This window comes from Camelus dromedarius, chromosome 4 (assembly GCF_036321535.1).
Source record: "Camelus dromedarius isolate mCamDro1 chromosome 4, mCamDro1.pat, whole genome shotgun sequence".
NCBI classification, from domain to species: domain Eukaryota; kingdom Metazoa; phylum Chordata; class Mammalia; order Artiodactyla; family Camelidae; genus Camelus; species Camelus dromedarius.
Window position 1 is genome coordinate 54,164,256 of NC_087439.1, and position 12,241 is coordinate 54,176,496.

At 40.6% G+C, this 12,241-nt stretch overlaps 1 protein-coding gene across 9 annotated transcripts in view; it reads right to left on the reverse strand.

The window, feature by feature from the left end:
- Window positions 1-12,241, reverse strand: part of NEUROD1 (neuronal differentiation 1) — a 175,811-nt gene that overhangs the window by 78,063 nt on the left and 85,507 nt on the right. For 7 of the 9 annotated variants that reach the window (XR_004136758.2, XM_064484958.1, XM_031451763.2 and 4 more), the window contains one exon: window positions 7,737-7,881. The exons of the other annotated variants lie outside the window; for them this stretch is intronic. The gene's annotated coding sequence lies outside the window, so the exon portion shown is untranslated. The remainder of the gene's footprint in view (window positions 1-7,736; window positions 7,882-12,241) is intronic. 9 annotated transcript variants of the gene reach the window in all.

Consider the following 12,241-nt stretch of genomic DNA (forward strand, 5'->3'; position numbering starts at 1 on the left):
ACTTTCACAGCCTGGTCAGCAGTTGTTATTTCTCCTCCTCCATGCTCCTGCCCAAGGGACACTGATTTGCAAGGGGGAGGATTCCAGTTCTGGCCTTGGTTTCCTTCCCACATGAAGTGTCTCTCTCTTTAACTGGCAGAGTCTCCTGATACTTGGATTGGAGGAAGCTTATTTTACAACCTTGTTTCTGCTAGTGTGCTCATATCATTCCCAGTTTAATAATAAACCTTTTTTGTCGTTGTTGCTCTTAGCATAATTTGTAAATTACTTCCCAGAGCCGCCCTTACTAAATGTCTGTGACCTTATTGTCAAGAACAGCTTGACAAGCAGAAGCTGCTGCCTGGGGGCTGGAATGTCCCACTTCCTGTTCTTTCTCTCCAAGCTGAAGCCTTCTATCCAAACAAAAACTCAACTCAGTGCACATGTGACCCAGAGTTGGTTTGAAGTGAAACTCTCCAAAGATGAAAAACTTTACACATTAACTCCTGGTTTCACTCCATCTACTTACAGCGCCTAAGACCACAAAGAGGGCCTTTTAAAAAGAACCAAAATAAACAAAAAGATGGCTCAAACTGTGGACTAAGACAAACAAGCAACCAGCAGCCACAGATAGCATCAGATTAACTGCTGCTGAATCCTGACAAAATGTAAGAAACTAAGACAATGGCATTGTATTTAAGTCAATGACCCCACAGCCCTGCTAGGACACTACTCAGTCCTCCTAGTGTATTTCAGTGTAAAGGAAATGGGTACTTGGACTCCAACCCAGGGTGTCTGTGACCAGAAAGAGCAGAAGAATCCCATGTCTTCACTGCAAGAAAACCATGACAACAGTATGGTCCTTCTGTTATAAAAACCTGGGTCCTTCTGTTATAAAAACCTGGGATTCATTTTGATGTTTTCCTCATAGCCAAGCTTCTAATTTTTCTACCAATATTTTACTTAAGATATAATGTGAGCCCTACCTAAAGGGGCACATAGCCAGATATTACATGAAGGCTTTCTTTTCTTTTCTTTTCTTTTCTTTTCTTTTCTTTTCTTTTCTTTTCTTTAGGAGATGAATTAACAATAGGTCATAACATGAATGAAGACAGGAAATCAGCCAATCACTGAGGCACTTCCCTTAAAGTGGCAGATGGAAGGAAGAAGCCTCATTTTTTCAAAGAGAAGATGCCACCCAGCAGAGGGAAGATGCTGGGAAGAGGGTAGGGGTTGGAAAGATGGGTGATTCTGGGTCTTGGAGATGATAGTAAGTGCCTAGTAGATGGCTGTGGGGAGAACTGAGAAGGCTGAGCACCAGAGTTATAAATTTCTTGGCTTTGGATAGACAAGGCATGAAAACTTATGAATGAGTGTGATACCGGTGAGACGCTGCGTTTCTCCTAAGAAGCTCTGTGGCAGGCTTCTGCTCCAGCTCTTGTGGTGGCCGCTGGAACAGCGGACCTCACCTCTGCCCTGTTCTGGGCCAAACTTTAGGATGGTGATTTTGTGGCATGGGCAGCATGTCCCCTTTCTTCAGCCCACGTCTCCCCTGCTGAGAGCCCGAGCACCCTGCATTCATGAGGCATCTCACGGCCAGTGAGCAGTATAGCAGTGCCCAGAATGACAAGTACAACACAACCTTACTTTGCACAGCTTAGTATCTCTCGAGTGACTGAGACTTGAAAGAGCTGTAACTCACAGGCCTGGCCTGCTCAACTTCAGGAATCCACTGGGATGCCCCTACATATCCCCAGGGGTGGGAGGTAGCCATTTCTCACTGAAATATTTACGTCCACCGTGCAGAATGCCATCTTGGCCCTGTGGTTGCTCATAGATCATATCATTTACTCACGATGCTCCAAGGCCAGATTCTTAAGGAACTAGCATCACTCTCATTGTCAGGGCTTTGAGAGAGACCAAGGCAGGCAATATTCCCCTTTCCCTGACTCTACCATTTTCATAACACTAGGGAACACAATCAGGAAGGAATAGGAGCCTTGGATGAGGCATAGAAAGGACGTTTCTTGCAGGTGGAAGGCACGTCGAGGACATTAGTTGTACACTGGGGTGATTAACTAACTGAGGGGGCCTTCAGCATATGGGACTTTAGGTGCTAAGACCAGGAAAGTCTCAGGCCAACCAAGATAAATTGGTTACCCTACTGCATACAAAACTATATAGGGAATCACCACATGTTCCCTTATGTGCCATAAAACTTTAATTTGGATTCTGCTAATTTGGAAACTGTTCCCCCAAAACGGCTGAAAAATGCATGCTTGATAAATTATTATAATAGGCATATAAGTAGAACACAATCGATTTTAGAAAAATTTTTTTAAAAAGTCTTTTGCAAGCACTTTCATATTGATACAGATCTTTCAACTTAACATTGTTCTTAAGTTGTGCTTTAAAGTGAGATTCAAGGCCTTCAATTGGACAGTGCTATTAGAATAACAGTAATAATTATAACTAGGATTTACATAGTACTATGTAACTTGGGAAATTTTTAAAATCCATTTTCTTATTTGATCCCTACACCAATTTTGGGAATGTTACTTTTATTCACTTTTTTTTTTTTTTGATGCAGAAAGTGAGACTTAAAGAAGTTCAAAGACTGGCAAAAGGCCACACAGTTTATGAACAACAGAACAGGATCTCAAATGCAGTACAAAGCCTGTGCTTTTAAATTCTTAGGCAACATGCCAGGCAAAGAGAATAATATGTATAAAGGCCCTGAGGTAGGTTAGAGAGAGGCACCGTCAAGCAACACAGCTTTGTAGCAAGTATGTGGTAAGAGGAAAAACTAGAGTTTCGTAGGGTCCTGAAGGCAGTGTGCGATGAGGGTCTGGGGAAAGGATTTGGCCTCTAAAATAAGGGAATGGGATGATATTGAAACAGATGAGTGAAATGATCAAGCTTGCATTTTAAAAAGTTTCTTCTGTTGCTCTGAGAAAGACTGACCTGGGGAGGTCAGTCAGGAAGCTGATGAGGTTGTTAAGCAGGCAAAGATGGTGGCTTGGACTAGGACTGTGGCAGTGAAGGTGGACAGAAGTCGATGGATTAGAGAGGTCTGTAGAAGGTAAAATCAGTGGACTTGATGGGATGTAGGGGAGGAGGCGGAAAGTGATGTCAAGGACGACCTTGGACAGACGAGGTTCCTGGGAGGACTAGCAGGAGAGCTGTCAGAATGCTGATCTTTCAAAGGCATTGCAATTCTACTGGGTAACTTAGCAAAATATAAATACAGCCCACTGTATCCAGTGCTGAAGCATCCAGTGCCCATGAGTAGAAACTGAAGAACAAAAATGCCCTCTCCACTAGTGTAGGCCTCTCCCTAAACATGTTTTCTAAGCAGTCAGCTGAAAATTATCCCTTAGAACCAGTTAAAATCTTGACACCAACTAGGCCTAATGCTATTTACTGGGAATATGTTGTTTTTTGTTTGTTTAATTATCAGAATTTAAATATTTCATTGTCTACCAAAATAATAAATTATTAAGACTGGAGCAAAGGAAAATCAAACAAACAAAACAGCTCAGGAGAACTAAGCCTGAAGAAAAGTGAAAAGGGATTTGTCCTTATTTTTCCCCCAGAACAGGTTCCTGCTTTGGCCAGTGGAAGTGATTAATAAATGAATATGTTCCTATCTATATTTTTTAAGTTATAAAATTTGTTCCTCTCCACTCCCCCAGTAGTAAGTTTAATGGTGTCCCCAGAAATTCACTTCCACTCAGAACTTCAGAATGTGACCTTATTCGGAAACCAAGTTTTTGCAGGTGTAATGAGTTAAGGATCTGGCGATGCAATCACCCTGGATTTAGAGTGGGCCCTAACTCCAACGACTGGTGTGCTTATAAGAAGACTAAAGATGCATAGACAAAAGAGAAGAGCATGTGATGACAGAGGCAGGGTTAGTTACAGGGCCATGAGTCAAGGAACACCTGGGGCCACCAGAGGCAAAGAGGAGGCAATTCAACCCATAACAATTTGATGCTTTCAAAGGGAGCAGGGCCCTGCTGACACCTTGATTTCAGACATCTCACCTCCAGAACTATGAAGGAATAAATTTCTGTTGCTTTAAGCCACCAAGTTTGTAGTAATTTGTTATGGTGGTCCTAGGAGACTTCTACACCCACTAAATAAATGTTGAACAAATGGTTTGTGATTGTCTGTATTTGGGTCCAGCCTTGTTCCCTGGTTTCTGACAGGAGCAACAAGGAGCAGGTAATGCACTTTTCAAGAGGGAACACTGGCAGAAAGGAGTTTTGGGTGGGAAAATGAGTTCAGACTTAGACATGTTGGGTTTCAGTTGTCAGTGCCATGTCTAAGTGGAGATGCTGAATTGTCCATTGGATGTATGGTTCTGGATTTCAGAATGTTGGTCTGGGTGGAGTATATATGCTGAAAGTTGTCCGTGCACAAGTGGTTCATGACTCACAGGAGTGGTTGAGATTGCCTAGGATGGGAGTGTTGTGAAAGAGAAAAGAGGAACACTTTAAGCAGTTCCCTGAGGAGTTCCATCCTTTAAATATGGATAGAGGAGGAAGAGACATTAAAGGAGATGGGGGAGGAAATTGTGGAGAGGATGGAAAAAAACAAGAGAGGAGGATGGTATAGCTGCCAGGGGAGGAGACTACTTGCCTATGTTGAATGATGTGTTGCCAAATAAGATACAGATTGAACATGGCCGTTGGTATTAGCAACACGAGGTCATTGGTGGCCTCAGCAGGAGTAGCTTGGGCAGAGTAGAATTCAGATTGGAGAAGCCTGGAGAGCATCTGCATATTCAAAATATTTGAATATATTTTCTAAAAGGAAGAAAGTGGATAGGAAATGAGGAAGTCGTGATAGCAAGGTTCACAAAGCTTGGATGTGAAGATGAGTAGGACAAGAGAGTGTTCTCTGTGTGTGTGTTTTAAGGCATGTTTAAATGCTGTTGAAAGGGAACACGGAGGGGGAGAATTATTTGAAGGGGATGAGTTTGAGAATACAGAGTGGAGGGAGGAGATGATCAATAGTGCAAAGTTCCACAGGAGGTGAAAGGAGATGGGATTCATCGGGCACATGGAAGAAGATGGCTTTGGATAGGATGTGTGACCTTGCCTCCATGTGATGGCAGGGGAAGTGAAGGCAGGTGGGAGGAACTGTGGATGAGCAGGTATAGATTTTGTGGTGGGAAGCTCAGGTTGGGAGTTATCATCTAATATATGTCTTTCCCCAGAAAGTTAAAAGGTTCCTGACTTAATTTTTTGCTGATTCAGACTGCACTACTTTACACTGAGATCCGCTTCAATGCTTACAATAAAGCCAAGTAAGTAGTATTTTAGGATCATGATTTCTCTAAAACTTCAGACCAGATAACTCCATGTTTGGCTAAAGTGTCAGGACACTGTACTGTTCTTCTAAAGTCTTGCAATTATTTTTGGTTATTAACATCTCCAAAAAGTGGCACACATATCCATGGAAATAGAATGTTTCACTACTCTCCTGACAGAGACGAATTACAATAATTTCCAAAAGGAAAAAAACTATATGGCATATTTATGAAAAAAAAAATGCTTAGGAGATTTCCTAATTGATTCAACCAAACTTTTAAAAATGTAAGCAGTCATATAATAGCATCACTGTTGGCTTGTGATTATCCTCAAAGTAAATAGAGTAAATACTGGAATATCATACACTTGTCATACATGCAAATGCTCATACAATTTCACACCGTCTATAGCAGGTGGATAGATAGACATAGAGAAGTGATTCCATAGGTGGGTTGGAAGTGAAACCACTTAACAACTATTCTACTGCTCCTGTTACCAAGCACATGATAATCTGAATTTAGCAGCTGGCTCTTAACCTTTGAATTTTCTGGCTCTTGGCAAGTAAGAATTCTAATGTAATGCCTGAGCAACACTGAATAATGAACCAGACACTACTTTGAAAATGTGTGTGGTCCTTTGCATAGCCTTTTTTTTTCCCCAATGAGCTGTTTTTCTTCCAAACTTAATCCTCTTGTCCCTTATAAAATTCTTTATGGCATATTCATCCCTGGGAAAGGCACGAAGGACGGAGTATCCCCTCTTGTTTTCTCTGACATAGCAATTATTGCCTGATAATGACGTGGTAGAAACAGCAGCATGCGTGGAAATCAAGGCAGAACTACGAACGGGTGTTAATTCTGTATTTAATCCCGTACATTGTTTAGTTGCTGTGTGTGTTAGCGTTCTGATCTATGATTAATGAACCATACTAGTCCAGCTTCCTACTGCTGGAGGTGGGGAAACTGGCATTCCAGCAGTGAGGTTAAGTAAATTCTTCCACACTCCATGTGTTGCTTTATGGATCACAGCACGTACCATAATTCATTTCAACAATGTATTCATAGGGCAATTATATGACTATAAATATAATAGTAATAAAGGTTTTCTTTTAAAGCCCAACTACTGTTCATTTAAAGGTATTCTAGATTTCATCAGTCTTATGATAGCAAAGTGACTTTTCATTTACTTTTGAAAAGTGAGACTCTATTTGCATACAGCTATTTTTCAGTTTCTGAATTTTTAGTTGAGGACTTTCAATTGAGATTCTACATTGTTATTTAGAGAATATTGGGTTTCATCACTGAAATAAGGAGGTTAAAAATGGTGATACAAAGACCACTATACATGAAAATTTTCAGGATTGGCAAATTGGCTTCTCATAGACTCATAAAAATGTTTGTGAAAACAAACAAACACAAACCAGAGTAAGAATTTAGAAAACAAGCATTTAGGGTTTTATACAACTCACTGCGAGGCCTTTAGCAAATCATTTAATGCCTGTGAACTTCTCTGCTTCCTGACCATAAAATGAGAGTATTAGACTAGATGTTCCTTCTAAGGTTTTTTTAGCTCTGACATTCCCAAGGCAACCACATGTTATGGGTCAGAGTACAGTAACTACAAGTAATGATTTATTTCTTCTGGGGAAAAAAAATAGACACACTAAGTTACTGTATTACAATATACAGTCAGCATACAGGCATCATGAAATGGACATGGAGTGAATTAGACTGGGGTTTCAGATCGTAGCCTCACCATTACTGGCCTTAAACAGTTCATGTTCTCTGCAAGTTTCCTCGCTTCTAAAATGGGAGTGATTGCTTTTCCATGACGGGGCTATGATAATACATAAGCAAATAGATGTACAGAGCTTAGCATCGCGCTGGGCATAGTAAGTACTCAACAAAAGCTAGTCATTACTTTTGTTGTTTTTGTCACAGAGGATTGCTACAAGAAACAAGGCATCCAGTGCAATTAGGTGCTCAAGAGATAGTACCAAGTCTTGAGTCCTTTTTCAAAGTATCAGAATTTATGCAGTAGACATCTAGGGATATAAAACTAGTCATGCAGTATGAGAAAAGAAACATTAAAAATGGTCAGAAAAGTCCCCAAGTCATGAGAACAAGGCAAGGAGTCTCTCAGCTAAGGTTAATAATCACCCTACACTGGGGAAGTGGGCTAATAATGTTGACTCGAAGTAGAAATCCATGGTGGTTAGCATAAAAAAATACACCAGTTTAGAAAATTAGGTAAGAGGAATCAAAAGGAAATAAAACCACCTCCAACAACCAGGAAGCCAATTCACTCAATAGCAAAGTCAGTGTGGTGGGAAAACCTGCTGAGGAAAATCAGTGAAGTAAGGATTCTTCTGTGCATCCAGGTACCCGCAAGATTCTGGGCAGAGCTCTCATGAATACACCTGCCCTAAGCTCCCCTTACCTCCTCTGGCTGCTTCTCCTCTAGATATCTTCACAAAGAAGATACTGGACTTGTAAACCAGATGCTCATTCTGCTGTGCAGTAGAAATGTGACTGTGGAAGCCTCTTAGCTCCTGAAGTTTGTCTTCTCCTTTCTGGGGAATGCACTGTAATAGAGGAATTATGCAGTGTAACCTGTTTCTAAGCAATCTTTCTCAAAAAACAGACCCCTTTATTTCCAAATTATAATTTTACAGGTAAACCTCCCAATGGCTGATTTGCTGAAATGAGCCCCTCTCAGTGTCACCCCACCTATATCTGAGAGTTACTCAGGGGTCTCATGACCTCTGGCAGAATCCTTCTAGTTTTTTCTATTCTGATCTCTCTCTCTTTTTACATTCCACTGTTGATTTTGCTGCTTCTTATACTTACAATGTAGCCATGTGGGAAAATTGTCCTTTCCTGACATTCCTGCTCTTAGAACGGGGCAAGGGGTCCTGCTTTGACCTTCCTTCAGCCATGTCCCACCCTACAGGGTGGGGAATCCACTGGGCCTACCCACCTTCTTCTAGACCATGTTCTGGGTCCCTGTGGCTCCAGAATCTCTTACCCAGAGGGACTTTAGGCTCCAACCCTGGGCCCTTCATCCTGAAGCTTGAGCATTCAATGTACATACCATATAATCTCAAGGGATAGCTAAGGGTGGCCGTTTGCTGTGGGAGTGTGTATGGAGATTGGAAGTATGGCCTGGGATATCCATACATGGGTGAATAAGACCCCTCCTTATATGGGACAGAGCCAGTGTGGGAAGAAAAGGGGATGGACTGTGGGCAGCAGAAGAAGAGGAAGAGAATTCTACATTTGAACTAGTCTTCTAGGTCATTATGATAATGATAGACTTGGCAAAGTAGCAGGATGAGTCCTATTTTAGACAATTAGGTAGCTTGATTCATAGTGTTTAAATATTCAGGTGTAGGTGTACAAGTCTCCTTTGTACTTCTGCCCAGGCCCGAGGATGTTAAGGTAGGTCTATCTGAGTGAGGTGATCACCACTGATACCTCATTTTCAGATCTAAGATAATTCTCTTAGCACAAGTGACACCAGTCAGTTACTTTAATAAGATTTCACTGAAGACCTGGAAATAAAGTCTAATGCAGGTGAACCAACAGCTATATTCAGTGCTGGTTACTTTTAGGACCCACAAACCTAGCTGGACTTCAAGGTCCACCCCGCCCCCGCCAGCTCCCACAGCTTCTGGTATCCTGGAGACCAGCTCAGGCCCACAAGTGAAAATCTCTAAGTACCTCCAAACTCCAGTCTAAGACCAACTATTTGTTGTTTTTCTTGTTCTTGTTTTAAATGAAGTCAGATGTGCTTCACTGAAGCCAGAATGATAGGCAGTAACACTATCTGTTTCCTTAAGATAAGACCCCATCTACCATCCAGCCCCAACTTATGAGTAATTTGACCACAATGGTCTGGAAGAGATCATCACAATTGTTCCCTCTATTTCTCAAAATCCTGATTGCTCTGTCTTAGCTAGCATGTGTTTGGGTTACTAACAGATCAGTCCAGGCAGCAGAGCACAAGCCTCAGGTTAATTTCCCTTCACAGCTTAACCCGCACTAGGAGGAGGAAGGGGTGTGGGAAGTGTGAGACTTTTAAGTCCCTCTGTCATAGCTGTGCCTCAGCTCCCAGAACCCCATGAGTAACTATCTGGACAAAAAAGACACACACCTTCCAAGGAAAAGGTATTCTTGATTCTAAGGCAGTCTAAATCAAGACTGGGGGTGAAGTCCTGCTAATATTCCCAATTATAGAACTGGATTTAGAGAATTATAGAATTCTCAAGTATAGAATTAGAATTAAATAGAACTCAACATATCAGTTGGAAGTAGCAGTGTTTGGATTAAATTTTTATAATCCAGGGCTTTCTGAAAATATGGGTCTCCATCTAAATCTCCATCTCAGTCTAAGTCTGCAAGATGCAAAAGGCTCACCAAAGTCATTTCTCCTAGAACAAAGTAAAGTATAAACCACTTGCTGCTCCTCCTACTTGGCAGTTTTCAATTTTCAAAATTATTAGAATCAAATCTCAAACAAACATTATTAAATATGTTTACTACTAAACACATTAAAATGAGTAATAATACTTGTCCTACCTACATCATGGACAATTGTGAAGACTGGAAAAGAAAAAGAATAGTTTGCTAGGGTAACACAGTGGCACCTCTAAACACCAAGGAGTAGGAGCAGCTGGGTGGCATTACCATTACCTACTTCACAAGCGATGTATATGTGTGGGTTTCAAAAGCAGACTGCAAACCATAAATGATAATCCAAAGGTTAGGTAATTCTGTTACCTTCCCCTTGATACCGAGGCTAGCTGTTCTGGTGAACATATCTGGATTCAAGTCAATGTCTTATTGCGTATCTTCTAAGTATAAGCCAGTATGATAGACTTTGAAACTCAAACTACATTCCCTTGGCTCAAAGCAGTATTCTCAATTCAATTGCTCAGCTGTGTTTATATTCACCCTAGAAAACCTGTAAGACCTCCCCTGATGCTGAAGACCAAGGATTTCTTTTATTTTTCTCCATTTTCCTCCTTAATCATTTTACATGACCAGGGAGAAAGAATGTTAGGATCTGTCTTCATCTAAAAAATGAATCATTTTGTTTTCTTTTGTTAGCATGAACATGTGTAAGACATAACTATTGTGGTGAAGACCTGATTCCAGAATCAGCAGACCTGCTTTTAAACTTTTTAATGGTTGAGTTATTTAACATGATCAGATCAGACTTTGATCATATGTCAAACTGAATTAAAGACAGTACCCACCTCACAGGAGTGTTGGGAGGATTAAAGGCGATAATGAATAGAAAGCATTTAGCCTAGTAGAATCAAATGCTAATCATTTAAAAATAGTTTACACTATTTCTGAGTTAGGTGCTAAAGAGGATACATAGATTATAAATTGAGACCCCTAATGCCAAGTGCAGAATCCTTCCAAAGACAATAAATTACTACACAACAATAATGTGGCTTCCAGTGAGATATAGGGTGGAACTCTTTGTTATCCAGAATCCCATCTCTGCAGAAATAGATCTGAGAAATGGGAAGTAAGTGAAAAATGAACCAGTGCAGCTAAACTAGATATCACAAAGTATATAAATATCCTGTACAAATAATGGGCACAAACCAAATCATGAGCAATGGGCAATAGACTATTACTGTAACATACTACAGTGGTAATCATGATTTTTCTCATGAAGCTCTATTGTTCTAGTATTGATCTTTCAAGAGAGGGTTATATTTTCCATGTTCATGTGCAATGGGCAAAGCTATTCCAACTTGGTCCTATTCTAGAAGTTATATTCTAGAAGTTCACTCCTGAGGTCAGCATGCAGGACACACACAGAGACAGTCATAGATTTCAGGGCCACACAGGCAGGGCAGCCTTTCCCAGGCAATCACTAACTCCCCGCCAATCACTAACTCTCCGCCCACTTCAGTAGAGAACATTAAAGGAAAGCAAACTCCTTCCTGATAAGACAGCTTTTGAAATCTAACACTGAGCACTTGTAGCCTGGGAGAGAGAATGCCTTGGAAAATAGCAAGAGAGGCCCTTATAGAAGAAAGAAACGTGAGTTAATACACACAGGGAATTTAGAACAGTTTTGCTAATGTGGGAGGTCCTTTTTGAAAGATAGTTTCTATTATTTTTTCCCAGGAAAAGAACAACTTGGACATACAAAAGAGTACTGGTAGAACCTTCACAGTTTGAAAAATGTGTAGAACACCTTAGAAACTTAGACCCCCAAAGCATATAAGGATTTTTTGTTTATTTGTTTAAAAGAATCAATTCCTTAGCAGATATGGGAACTCATAATCCTATTGAAGACTTTTTGCAGCTGGTCTCATTAAGTTAACTATGTAGTACTCTATATACAGAGTTGTTCCTTAGTTTTAAATCTATCATCTTCATAAAGTTCCAATCTAAAACCCTTCCAAGTATGATGACATCTGATAGTATCTGGATCTACCACTGCTGTTCAAGTTCTAGGGCCCACCCAGAGTGGGCTGATGAGATAAGCATGCCATCTCACATAAAGCTGCCTTCAGACGTTTGTTGGGACATGCTTATGGTATCAGTCATACATTTCACTCAAAAATGAGACCTCTTAAGCCTTTATTCAAAGCCCATGCATGTTTCTTTTTTCTAATTCAATAATAAACATGTATTGAGCTTCAAATATCTACAAGGCCATAAATATATGTCTAGCCAGCCAGAGTAAGGTCAACTTCCTTCCCATAAATTAAATGGCAAACATGTTAGGGGGGAGCAATGAACATCTTTCAAGCCCCTGAATTGAGACCTGTGCTTTAAGATCTGTGTGAGAGTGAAAAAACACAGTAGTTTCCCATCAGAGAAAGTTTTACTCTTATGGTCTTAAATATATAATCCCTAGGTTCGTAAATTACTCCCTGTAAAGGAGGAAATGCTGCTTTCCTGTTATCAATC